The sequence below is a fragment of the Sarcophilus harrisii genome, chromosome 2, assembly GCF_902635505.1.
Source record: "Sarcophilus harrisii chromosome 2, mSarHar1.11, whole genome shotgun sequence".
Taxonomy (NCBI): Eukaryota; Metazoa; Chordata; class Mammalia; order Dasyuromorphia; family Dasyuridae; genus Sarcophilus; species Sarcophilus harrisii.
This window is the reverse complement of record NC_045427.1, coordinates 478,009,912-478,022,890: the sequence shown is the minus strand read 5'-3', so window position 1 is coordinate 478,022,890 and position 12,979 is coordinate 478,009,912.

The window sequence follows — 12,979 nt, the reverse complement described above, 5'->3', positions numbered from 1 at the left end:
TCTTTTTTGTCTGGCTCCTTTAAGCCTTCTTTTCACCTCCAGGATTAACCCTTTAATCTTACTAAGAATCTTGTTAGATAACGGGGACTGTAAGAATTCAGAATCTTCACAGACCTGAAAGGAACCCAAGCATCACTGGTCAAACTGCCCCCTGAGGTGGGGGTGACTTGCATGAGGTCACAGCTAGTGAGTGAGAACACAGGCTGAGGCTTGGTGGAGAGTCCAAAGAGCAGTGGGGCCCAAAGCTGACTCAATGCGGTCCATGGAGTCTTCCAGACCTTGGAAGTCATCCACAGAATGAGGGGCTTGGTCCTTGCTACTCTGCATCTGATCCTATGTAATGTGGCCCCAAAGCCCTTCCAGGTTTAATTCTGTAAACTAACTCTCTTGAGTCAGAACAGGATCCTAAGGAAGCAGCCTCTGCCTGGGCCTTGTGGATGGAATCACCCAGCACAGGAGCCTTCCCTTCACCTCTCCCCACCTTGGCTGTTTCCTTGCCTCCTAGGAGAGAGAAGTCTGTATTTAAAGGAGAAAGTCAGAGCTAACCTGTGCAGTACTGAATCTTAGACTCGAGGAACATTGTGGGTTAGATTTATCTGGGAAGGCTTCCTATAAGAGGCAGAGCTTCGTCTCAGCTGTAAGATGAATGACTCTTTTAACAGGTTCCCCCCTCCCCCATCACTCTCTCTAAGTCCTGAAGACTTTCCTTGTAACTAGGGGATAGTGAGGACCCAGGTATCACCTTCCATCATATGGAGTTACCCTGGATCCTTCTTTGGTGGGAGTCCTGGGCCTGTCTTTTGGGCAGGAAGCAATGAAATGCTGTGGGTTAGATTCTTTGTCTGACTGCTATTCCCCTGCATTGAGATCCTTGGATTTTTCCCTTTCTCCCTTTCCTGCCCCTATTCCTTCTACCTATTAGTGTTTCCTCTCCCCTTCTTCCCATCTGACCTTTTCTTCAAAAGTCCCCTCTTCCAGGAAGCTTTTCTAGGTTTTAGTACCAGGTTTTTCAGAGACCAGGGTCTTGAAAAGAGAGAACTTCTGTGTTGAGTCAGCAGACAGTAGTGCTCAGAAACCTGTTACATATCCCATTGCTAGATGACAAGTGACAAACTTATTTTCCACGTGCCCTCTGACTTCCCATCAGGGACTAGAATTTTGGCCTGGGTCTGGCTCCCCTGGGACTTGACTGTCTTAAGAATCCAATCCAATCCAACAAATGCTTATGAAATCACCTAATATTAGTGAAAAATAAGAGTGAAAAATAAAACTTGCTCTCAAGGAGCTTTTATTCTACTGGGGATATTCCTAACAGCACAGTGCCTCATACATAATAGGAACTTTAATAAACGATTGCTGAATTAAAAGTGTTGAAAATATAAGCAGAAGAGGTGAATATATGGTCAAGTACCTCACACTCCCTGCCTCCTGGGTCTGAATCGCAGTCATCTGTGGTTCAGAGAATGTATGCATGAACTTTGTTCTGGAGCAACATCCCAGTTGCTGCTGATTGAGGAAAAGCAGCTTCCAATTGAGATGATTGCCTTGGCCCCACATGTAGGAAACCAGCAAATAGGATTTCTTGATCCAATTCTTTGCTTCCTCTCCAGACAATTTCCACTTGGAAGCTCTGGGAAGGGAATATAGGCAGAAAAAGATGAGAAACATTCTCTTTCTGCCCCAAGGAGTCTACACTTTAGAGAGGTAGCTTCAGAACCAGAGGACTTGTCGACAATTGGGGATAGATGATTCTGATGTTAGTCCCCTTAGAACTTTGAATTCTAGACTTAAAGGTCTCCCAGTGCAAGGTCTTCATTTTTACAGAACAGGAGTCGGGGCCATAGAGCACCAAGGTCGCCTGGTCAGTGGCAGAGCTGGGAACAGGAGCCAGGCCTCCTGACTGGTGTAACTGGCTGCTGTAAATTCTCCACTGCATCCTGATGCCTCTTACATATGTGACTGATTTATACCTGAGAGGGCATGAACAAAGCACTATAAAATATTATCTCTGGTTCTCCACACTCGGCATCTCAAAAGAAATCAGGGTGGGATTAATGGAACTGGGGCAGCTGGCTTCAAAGAAATTGAATTCTGACTGCTTTGGCTTTATATTCCCTTTGGGGTTTGTTTCCATGGGAACCTAAAGGTCAACCGTGAATGGTCAGGGTGGGGGTTGGGAATGGGCAGGGGGAGGCCACCTTTGAGCGAGTTTAAAGGAGGCAGATATTGTGTCCTCTGACCCCAATAAGGGGGACGAGCAGATCTCATTGCTTGTTTAAAGTCACACATCCCCAGGGACTTGTCAGGAGAAAGATACCAGCTTCTAGGCCCGCCTTCGGACTATGGCAGGTTTAGAGAGGCAACTTTGAAATTGCAGAAGGAAGTGTGACTGGGAGAAGGAATGCTGGCTTGGGAGCTGGGAGCCATTGGTCATGGTCCCAGGCTCTGTCATGGGCCAGCTGGGAGAGACAATCTCCTTGGGTCTCCGTTTCCTTGTCTGTTAACCGGGGATAATTGCTGCTTCTCTGGGTTGTGTGAGACAATACCATATAGGAAAGAACTTTTTCTTAACAGAGGGCTCTGCAGATGTCAATTATTGTGAGGATGAGTACGTCTGGCAATCGAGGGCACCTTTTTGCCCACACTCCGCAAGCCTTCTGGGAAGATGAAAGTTTAACTGTTAATGAGAGAAGACTGAGGCGTTTAGGGCTCAGGATGTCCTGGTGAGGACACTGGGTAATCCTTGGGCTGCAGGATGTCCTTGTGAGGACGCTGGATAATCCTCGGGTTGCTCTAGAGGTCCCATCTTTGGTTCTCTCAGTAGCTCCATGGGCCGACAACCTCATAGTTCTTTATGAGGTCACTGTTCTCTTTGTGGCCAAGCCCACGCAGCCCCCTCAGGCTTGCTGCTCTCCACTAGCACAGTAGGGCAGTCTGGGAGCACAGGAGGGGAGCAGCACGGGTCAGGTATAGGGGAGGGCATGGACCATTCCACTAGATCGCTTCTACGGTCCCTTAGACAAGCTCGTTCTGAGATTCTACAGTTCTGTGCTCTAGTATTCAGAGATCTGAGGTGCTTTTTATTATTGACATTTGTGTGTTTTCAGCTTGTGGTCTGGGTACCTTCAGCTCTGAAAACCTGCCTTGGTCACTTGCAGAACTATCTTGGCCTGCTTCCTTCAGAATCAATGACAGCCTTGCTGTCATTCGTGCTTCGGGGCATTGATCACTCGGTACACAAATGCTCCTTGACCTCGCTCTGATTCATCCTTCATGGCACTCTATCCATGTGCCCATCAGCCTCCCTCCATCTCCCCATTCCTTTCATCAGCTCAAACCAAAGGGTCAATCCCTGCTTCTGTTAGGCTTTAGGCCCCAGCTGGTCCTTGGACAATTCAGGGAAAGGGAGGAATGAGATTAAAAATAGTCCCCAAAGAGAAGCATGTAGGGCATTTACTTGTCCTTTCTTCCTCCTCCCTCCCCCCTTCATTCCCACCCTCAGGCTGGCTTTTTATCAGGATTGTTCAGCACATGCTAAGTGGTTGGGAGGTAATTGGTTTGATTTTTGATTTTTTTTCTTGTTTTTTTGAAGTAGCTGCCATCGCAGAGACGGTGGGATAACGGAGCACTAGCCTAAAATGAATGTGGATTCTAACTCCGGCTCTGCCACTGAACCCCTGTGATGTTAGATAACATCAGTCCCCTCTGGGCCTTCTCTGTAGGATGAAGGAGATGGGCTCTGAAGTCCCTTCTGGTTTGAATATCCTTGGGAACTTAGTGATGTCAAATCAATACAGACCAGCAGGGTGATGTCAGAAGCTGTCAGAAAAGCTAAGTGAATCTCACGCAGCCATTGCAAGGGAGGTGATCATCCCATTGTTCTTGGCCTGGCCAAATCACAGGGAGCATCATGTCCATTTCTGGGTGCTGCATGTCAGGAAGACATGACAGGGTAGAGCATTTCCAAGGAAGGATGGAAAGGAGTCTTAAAACCACGCCATAACAGAGTCAGTTTAGAACAGGTCTTAATTAACAGAAACAGGGAAAATTGTGGTGTTCAGATGTATGAAAGGTTGTGCTGTGGAAGAGAGATTCAATGCTTTCCTGGTTCTGGAGAGTAAGGACCATAAGGGGTCAATTTGCAGGGTGGGGAGGGGATGGGGAAAGGAAAGAGGAGAAGGGATTAGAGGGTAATGGAGATTTTAGCTCCTAACTTTTAAAAAGAAGGAAATTCTGCCCTAATTTTTAAAACCTCCCCCCAAATGGAACTTGGTCTTTGGAGACATGATACATTTCCTGTCATTTCATCTGGAGGCGAGATGGGCACTTGTCAGGGGGAATATAGGCAGGATTCGTGTTTTGGGTAGAGATTGGATGAGATCATATCTGACATTGCCCCTCCTCCCCCAACTCTGTAATTCTCTGATTCCATCAATTTAGTGCTGTTCCAGGTTATTTTTAACCACTGGGGGCCCTCTGGCTTTAGGTTACTCAAAGAAAATAAAGAATGTTTGAGAAATGGGAAAAAAAAACCCAATTCTTTCTGAATAGCATTCCTCATTCAAAGACCCCGACTGTAGTAAATCTGAAGTGTTATATTGGAAGGTATGTGTCATGCTACCAGGACTGGACCTCCAGTTGCAATTGGGGAGAGGGAGAGGCCTGACCTCCCTAGGGTCCCAGCTTTGAGTTTAAAGAATGGTCTCCAAAAAGACCCTGTTAAAATGAAATACATTTCCTGAAAGGGGGCATTCAATAATGTCTTGGTACCTTAGAATCCTGGAGCTGGCTGAGTTATATACTACCTTGGATATCAGTTTCCCTTAAGAGTAATTTGAAGGAATATGAAAAATGAAATGAAATGGTCAATAAACATTTAGTAAGCACTCACTATGTGCTAGACACTGTTTAAATTATCTCTAGTCCGATCCCCTTAATTTTTAGAAAATGAAATAATCTTAGTTCTTAGCTTATTTTTTTGGACATGGTCAATGAAAAAAAAAAGTTTTTTTGCTTGACCATACATGTTTGCAATAAGAGTTTTATTTTTCTTGTTTTCTCAATGGGTGTGTATGTGTGTGTGTGTGGAGGGGGTGCAGAGGGGATTATAGAGAAGGAGGATATTCATTAGAAAGAAAGAATTTTCATAAGATGTTTGGAGAGGCAAAGTGACTTGGCCCCCATCACATAGGCAGGAGATGATATTAAACTCCAGAGCCAGCTGCCTTTCTCCTAGCTGGGAACAGGCTGGAGGCTGGGACTGGGGCTATGTAATTCAGCAGTGTAGTGGAATGTCTTTGCCAAAAGAATCAGGGACAGCACTTTTTGCTCTGGGCTGAAGCTGGCTTCTGACCTCCAGGGGGACAGATAAGGGAGCAAGACCAAACAATTGTGGCTAGCTGGGGTTATTTTTAGCTGAGGGAGAGCCCAGTTCCCAGCACTTCTGGCCTCTGGGCAGAATGTCTCTCATTGAAAGCAGAAGGGAGAACAATGATCCCACAGAGTATTCTGGGTGACTGAGGTCCAGAGATAGAAAGGAATGATCATATGAAGACCAGCTTATTCAGGGACAGTTCAAAGAAAGGGCCAATTCTCTGCAGATTAGATGCTGGTGCTCCTATATAGTATGCTGGAGGAAAAGATGAATGAAATTCCAGCTGACTGGCAGGAAGATTTCTGTCCCACACCCTTTGTTCCTGGATTTCCTGCGACGGAGCCCAGGTGCTAGTCTGGCTCATGGGAAGCTGAGTCAGGAAGGAGTATTGGTGAGTGCTAAGCTGGTGACCATAAACAGTCTTGAACTCAAACTCAGGCATGGCTTCTTCAGATTTGAGTACTCTTGTCTCAAATCTAAGGCCTAGGCTCCATATTGCTTCCTAGTCTGGGACTCCCTAGCACTGGCTGGCTCTCCCTTCCCTCTCTCCATCCCACTACCACCTCATGATACTGTCCCACCTAGTTTGAAAATTCTTCTCCCATAGCAGCTCCATTCCTAATTCCCAGCCCTATTCCTCACAGCACAGTGGAAAGGTGGCAATTGGGGGACCTGGGTTCTAAATCCTAGTTTAGCTGTTAACCTGATGTGTCACTTTGGACAAGACTACTGTCTTTGGGGGGTGGAAACGGGAGGAGAACTGCTGTTAACAATAAATTCTGATTTGGGTTAGATGGGTCCCTCAGGCTTCTTCATTTCTGACATGAGAGGACTGACTTCCGCAGTCCCTTCTTGTTCTAAAGCTGATGTCCCAGAATCAAGGTCAGACTGTCATGTCAGCAGCACTTAGGCAGCCTCTGCTGCCTTGAATCCTGCCTAGGCAAACAGGCAGTACGGCAGCCCCCAGAGAGGGAGCTCAGCTGTTAGTCAGAAAGGCTAAAGTTCATGTCCCCAGTCCCTGGAGCAAGGCCAGGACGTGGGTTCTGTCATGGCTCAGGCCTATGGCTACCCTCTCCACAATTCTCCCTTCCCAGATCTGCTCGGGGAAGTGCCTCTGACTGCTTTCTAGAAACTGATGGGGATAGGCTTGGGGTTTCCTTTTCTTTAGGATTGTTTGCTGAAAAGGGAGACGTTCTCATTTTAACTAAAGTTGCTGCTGTAACTCCCAGTGATTCCCAACAAACACATCTTCCCTTCGTTGGGGGTCCAAGCTTCCTAAACTTCCCTGGAAGGGCAGAATTCAACTGGAGGTTTTCCCATTCTCTATTCCTGATCAGTCCCTCTGTGACAAACCTGGTAAGGAAGGAAGCAGGACTGAGGGAAATGGATCAGAGAGGGAGGAAGGTACTTTGGATTCTAGCCACAGAGCCCAGAGATACCAGTTCTACCCCAAAACAGTCCGCAGGAGCAAATAAATGGCAAGGCTGGGAAATAGTTCCAGGTCTTCTACTCCAGCAGCCTTACTTACTGTCTCCCTCAAAGATTCCCACCTTGTTCTGTAAGACTTAGTTTTATCTTTCCAAATACATTGTTAACTTCTTTAAGGGAAGTTTTCATCTCTTGTTGGGGTATCCAGCAGGTAAAATCAGTTGGCATTTATATAGTGTTGAGGGTTTGCAAAGTGCTTTGTGTATATTACTATTTCATTTGTTCCTCACAACAACCTTATACTGTAGACAATACTATTCCCATTTTACAGAAGAGGAAATCAAGACCTAAAAAACTTAAGTGACTTGCGTATAGTCTTGCTGATAGTAAAATTCTAACTCAAGTCTACCACATTCCAAATCCAAAACTTTATACACTCTGTTCCTACTCAAATGCTTCTTATCTGGAGGAGGAGTTAAAAAAGGCTATAATTTATTAATTCCAACATGATGCCAACATGAGAAGGCTGGATGGGGGGAGTCAAGACGTTTATCCTAATCCCAGCTTTCTCCTCACTCAAAATTTGACTTTGGACAAATTTGACCCCTTTGTGCCTGAATGAGATGGTTCTTAAGATTCCTTCCATTTTTAACTTTTTATGTGCTAAGATCTCTTCTAGGCCTAATATTTTATGAGTCTACATTTCTAAGGTCTTCATTGAATTTTCATTATTCTTTATTTTTCTTAATTATTTCCTAATTGATGTCAGAATCATGTGCTTTCATGGGTTTCATGCATGGCTATCTGTTCTTGCTGCTGTTTGCATGATCTCATCAACTTCCACCAAAGTACCATATTTACCAAGAAATGTTCCTTCTTGGGCATCTACCCCCAAAAAGAAAGTAGAGGGTTAGCAAGAAACTTCATTTTGAGTCATTGTTGTTGGGACAGAGATTAAAAAAGGTTCTTTTTCCCCTTCCGCTAAAAATATTCAGGTTTTTTTTTGAGCTTCTGTTCAATCAAAACCAATTGCAATCACATGACCCTTTCACAACGCCCCTATTAAAGTCTTCCACATGCTCCAACCAAATTGTTGATCAAGAGAAAACAATATTAATGAAGGTCTCAAAGTGGGTACTGGGTGAAATTATTCCCAGTGAAGTCCATTGAGCAAACTGTTGGCCTTTGGAACCACAGACCTCAGACTGTGCCAACTCACTAGAAAATAAACTCCTGTTTACTTGTGAGGATCATGTAGGGGCAAGGTGAACCAACTCATTGGAAGACTTAAGGTGAGCCCCTCCCTTCTCTGATACTCAATTTCTTCATCTATAAAGTGAAGAGTTAGATCTGATTATCTTTAAGTTTGTATGAATATTCTTTTTTTGCCTTTTTTCTTTTCAAAACATGCATAGTTTTCAACATTCACGCTTGCAAAACTTTGTGTTCCAAACGTTTTTTCCTTCCTCCCTTTTTCTCACCCCCTCCCTTAGACAGCAAGTAATCCAATATGTTAAACATGTGCAATTCCTCTGTACATATTTCCACAATTATCTTGCTGCACAAGAAAAATCAAATAAAAAAATGAAAAAGAAAACAAAAAGCAAGCAAACAACAAAAAGAGTGAAAATGCTAATGTGGTGATTCACACTCAGTTCCCACAGAGCTCTCTTTGAGTGCTCTCTTCATCACAACACCATGGGTTGAATCAATCTTGCTACTGAAAAAAGCCACGTCCATCAGAATTGATCATACATAATCTTGTTGCCCTGTACAATGTTCTCTTGGCTCTACTCACTTCACTCAGCATCAGTTCATGTAAATCGTTCCAGGCCTTTCTGAAATCATCCTGTTGGTCGTTTTTTACAGACAACAATTGAATACTCTTTTCTGATAGTCTGTGTTTCTCTGTAAAATGAGAGGGATGGACCATTCATGGGAGTTAATTACCCGGTCCAATCCTCTCTTTTTTCAGATGAAGAAACTGAGGCTTAGAAGAGTTTAAGTTATTGGCCTCAGCTTACACAGGTAAGAAGTTACAAAGTTCAGATTTCAAACCAGATTCTGATTCCAATCTAATGCTCTTTCCAATCAAACATGTATTTATTAAGTACCTACTATGTACGAGGCACTGGAGATAACAAATGCAATGAATAAAACAATTCCTATTCACAAAGATCTTACATTGTTAAGGGGGAGACATACAAGAACATATGTAAATACGAAGAAAATTAATATAAAATGTGTAAGGACAAAGAGGACACTAGCTGTTGAGGGGGTCAGAAAAGGCTTTTTCTGATTCTAGGTCATATCTAAGATCCTAAGATTATTATCATCCTGGGACCATGGTGATTATGATAGAGATGGACTATGTCCCATTCCCCTGGTTTGATTTCCCCCCCCCTTTTATACCCATAACAATTTTGTGACTCCTTTCCTTAATTTCTTTTCCCCATCATTAATAGTCTATAGACAAATATTTAAGTTCCCTAGGGAGATAAGGAACTGTTTAAAGGAGACCTGCATGGAATTTTTTTTTATTATAGCTTTTTATTTACAAGTTATATGCATGGGTAATTTTTCAGCATTGACATTTGCAAAACCTTTTGCTCCAACTTTTCCCCTCCTTCCCCCTCCCCCCTCCCCCAGATGGCAGGTTGACCAATACATGTTAAATATGTTAAAGTTTAAGTGAAATACAATATATGTATACATGTCATGCCGTTATTTTGCTGTACAAAAGGAATCAGACTTTGAAATATTGTGCAATTAGCCTGTGAAGGAAATAAAAAAATGCAGGTGGACAAAAATATAGGGATTGGGAATTCAATGTAATGGTTCTTAGTCATCTTCCAGAGTTCTTTCCCTGGGTGTAGCTGGTTCAGTTCATTACTGCTCCATTGGAACTGATTTGGTTCATCTTCATTGTTGAAGATGGCCTGGTCCATCAGAATTGATCATCATATAGTATTGTTGTTGAAGTATATAATGATCTCCTGGTTCTGCTCATTTCACTCAGCGTCAGTTCATGTAGGTCTCTCCAGGCCTTTCTGACATCATCCTGCTGGTCATTTCTTACAGAACAATAATATGCATGGAATATTTTGAATTTATGACCTAGCACAGCTCGGGCATTTGGCCTCCTGACCATTTGTTTGACTATCCTGACATAGCCTAGATACCTCCCTTCCAGTGTGTCTTTGGAGAAAGCATTGACCTCTCTGAGCCCCAGAGTCCTATTTCTAGCATGGCACTTAGTATTTTCCTAAGTTTCTCTAACAGAGATTCCCCAGAGGAATCCCTTGTATTATTTTTTCATTCCTTGTTCTCCATGCTTTGAGAGGATACCGGGCACCGGGAGAAGTTTCTATGTGTACTGTCCATTCATCTGTCCTTCCTCCTGGGGAGGTTGTTCCTTGGAGGCAGAGGGATGCAGTGCATGGAAGACTGGATCTGGATTCTGAGGGAACTGGGTAAATAGGTTTGCTTTACTACATACTACTTGTGACCATAGGCAGATAATTTCACTGGCGCTTATTAGTTTCCCCATATGTGAAATGCCATATTTTGTGGGCCTGGTCTTTATTGGAACTATGGCAGTTTGAATTAATCCCCAGTATTCTTACTATCACCAGAACACTTAGATCTTGTGAAGGAAGAGCTATGAAGGGTGGGAGGAAACAGCAGTCTGTCTTAACCTTGTTCCCAGGGGGATTGATCTGGGACTTAGCTGTGGGCTGCAGGGGCAGGGAGTAGAAAGACAGTTCTAGGATGCTGGTGGGGTGCACAGAAGCTCCAGGAAACTTCATTGCTTTTGAGATTCCCTCTATCAGAAGTTGTGTTGCCTACTGATTTTTTTCCCCACTTCTTACCTATCTCCTCAAACCCAACTTTCTCTTGTAACAAAGAAAAGGCTAAATACATCCCCGATGACAAAGTGGCCATGTCTAAAAGCATATGCACCGTAGTCCCCCCATCTCTTTCCCAAAAGCAGAGAAGTATATTTCACATTGTCCTCCAGGACCAAGATTAAGTTTTTATTTGGAGTTTTGCTGTCTCTTGATGTTGCTTTCAGTGACATTACTGTAGTCACTGAAGATAATGTTCTCTGGCTTCTGCTTTTTTCACTATATGTTCCTCTTTAACCAATCAACAAGTATTAATTAAAGGACCTGTTATATTCCAGGCACCATCTATACAGTTGTTTTGACTACCTTTTGGATCACTTTGACATGGGGATTGCTTAATATGTTTTTATTAAAGAAATTGCATATCTTTACCCCAGGCTCTGAGTCATCCATTATTCTGGAGTCCCAACTGGGACAGCAGATTAGATGGTCCCTGAGGTTCCTTTTGGCTCTAAATCCGTGATCTTGATATTCTTCCATGAAACATAGGACCTCGCAATGTCTTGTTTTTCGTATGTTCCTGTTCCTTGCTGGAATGAGGGTTGTGATTCCCCCTGAACTGGGAGTGAGGCTGCCAGATGTGCCCAGTGCCCTGAGAAGACATAATGTCAAGCTGGGCTAGGACACAGAAACCCTTGTGTTCCCAGAGATAACAAGAAATGGACGAAGCAAACATTCCTGGTTGTTTGCAGTGTGGAAAAGGTGGTTCCCTAGAACTTAGAAAAGCTTCAAAAACAACTTGTTTTACTCTAGCCTCCAACACTTTGCAGTTGTGACCAAGGGATGATCATTCTACTTCTTAGGACTTCATTTTTCTCATCTGTAAAATGGAAAGAAAAAAATCCTTAGACTACCTCACAGAACTGTTACGAAAAGCATCATAGAAATAGGAGTTATTATAATATTGCCCTTTCTCTTCCTATTTCCTGGCCCCCAACTTAAAATGTAGGAAAGAGTAGATGGGACAGCTCTGAGAAGTAGGAAGAAGGACCATGGGAAATGGTGTAATTTTGTTGTTAAAACCAGAATAAAAAGGGGATTTGTGGTATCCTAGTTTGTAGTGTGCTTTCTAGAGCCCCAAATTGGGGTGCCAAAATGTGCTAAGCTTTCTAGAGCCTCCATGCTAGGGTACCAAAAATATACTGTCCAGACTAGCTCTCTGGAGGATCTTGGGACCAGCCTGAATCCTTGGTCTAAGTGGAGAAGTGATGAGGCAGGAGACCCACAAAGATGGTCAAAGATGGAGTCCATTTATTTCAAGTCCTCTCAGCCCCTAAATCTCTTAGTACGATTACATCATACAGTGCACTGAGCATGTGCCAACTAGAGAACCATTACATCACATCACACTGTGCAAGTGCTATAAGTACCCTGCTATTGAAATTTAAATGCCTCTTACTGTAAGTATCCCTTGCTTCAAGTAGAACACAGGTGGTCATGCCCTCCCTGACTTCTCTGGAAGGGTGAGAGCACCAAGAGGAGGTGGGGAGCCAAACCAGACCTTGTCAGCAGGTTCCTTCTGGGCTGAAGGGTCTTGTACCTTACCCAGAGTTCCCCCACTGTCTGTGGCCCTCTACACTAGTAGATCTTGAAGGCTGGGAATGAGGTTAGAGTTTGGGGTATATAATCTGTCTTCAGCCAGGCCCACAGTGGGCAGAAAAACTTGGAAATCTGAGGAAATTGCCTGTCAGGTCAGCTCCCTCCTCTGTTTCTGAGCTCCCAGTTTCTTGTCCCTAGAGAGTAAATTTGGTCCTGCCTCTGCTGCTAACTCACTGTGTGATCTTGTCTTAATCAGTTGCCTACATGGATCTCAGTTTTCTTTCTCTGTCAAATGATGATGATAATTCAGAGAAAAGCCTATCTTTCTTAAAGTCATATTTTAAGTCCTGTTCTCCCTGACATAATAAATGGTAAAAATAAATAAGTAATAAGGTAAGTAATAAATTGCTCTGTGAGTATAAGCATTATGTGTATTGTTAGCCTATCAAGCTTCAGTTTTGCCATCTGTAAAATGAGATGGACAGAGATTCCTTCTGCCAGCTCTAGATCTTTGATTCTGTGATTCTGGGTAGGAGGGACAATGGGATGAGAAGCATCCAGCTCAGTTCCTCTGGGCTTCAGGGCCCCATGGCAGCAGGAGCCAGAAGTCCTGGCCTGAGCACTGTTGTCCCGTGGAGGCCAGGAGAGGGCAGAACTGATAGGTCCTGGCATTCCTCCTGTGGCCTAAGGGAAGGGGATGAGAGTAGGTGTGCAGGGCTGGGTGGGTCCC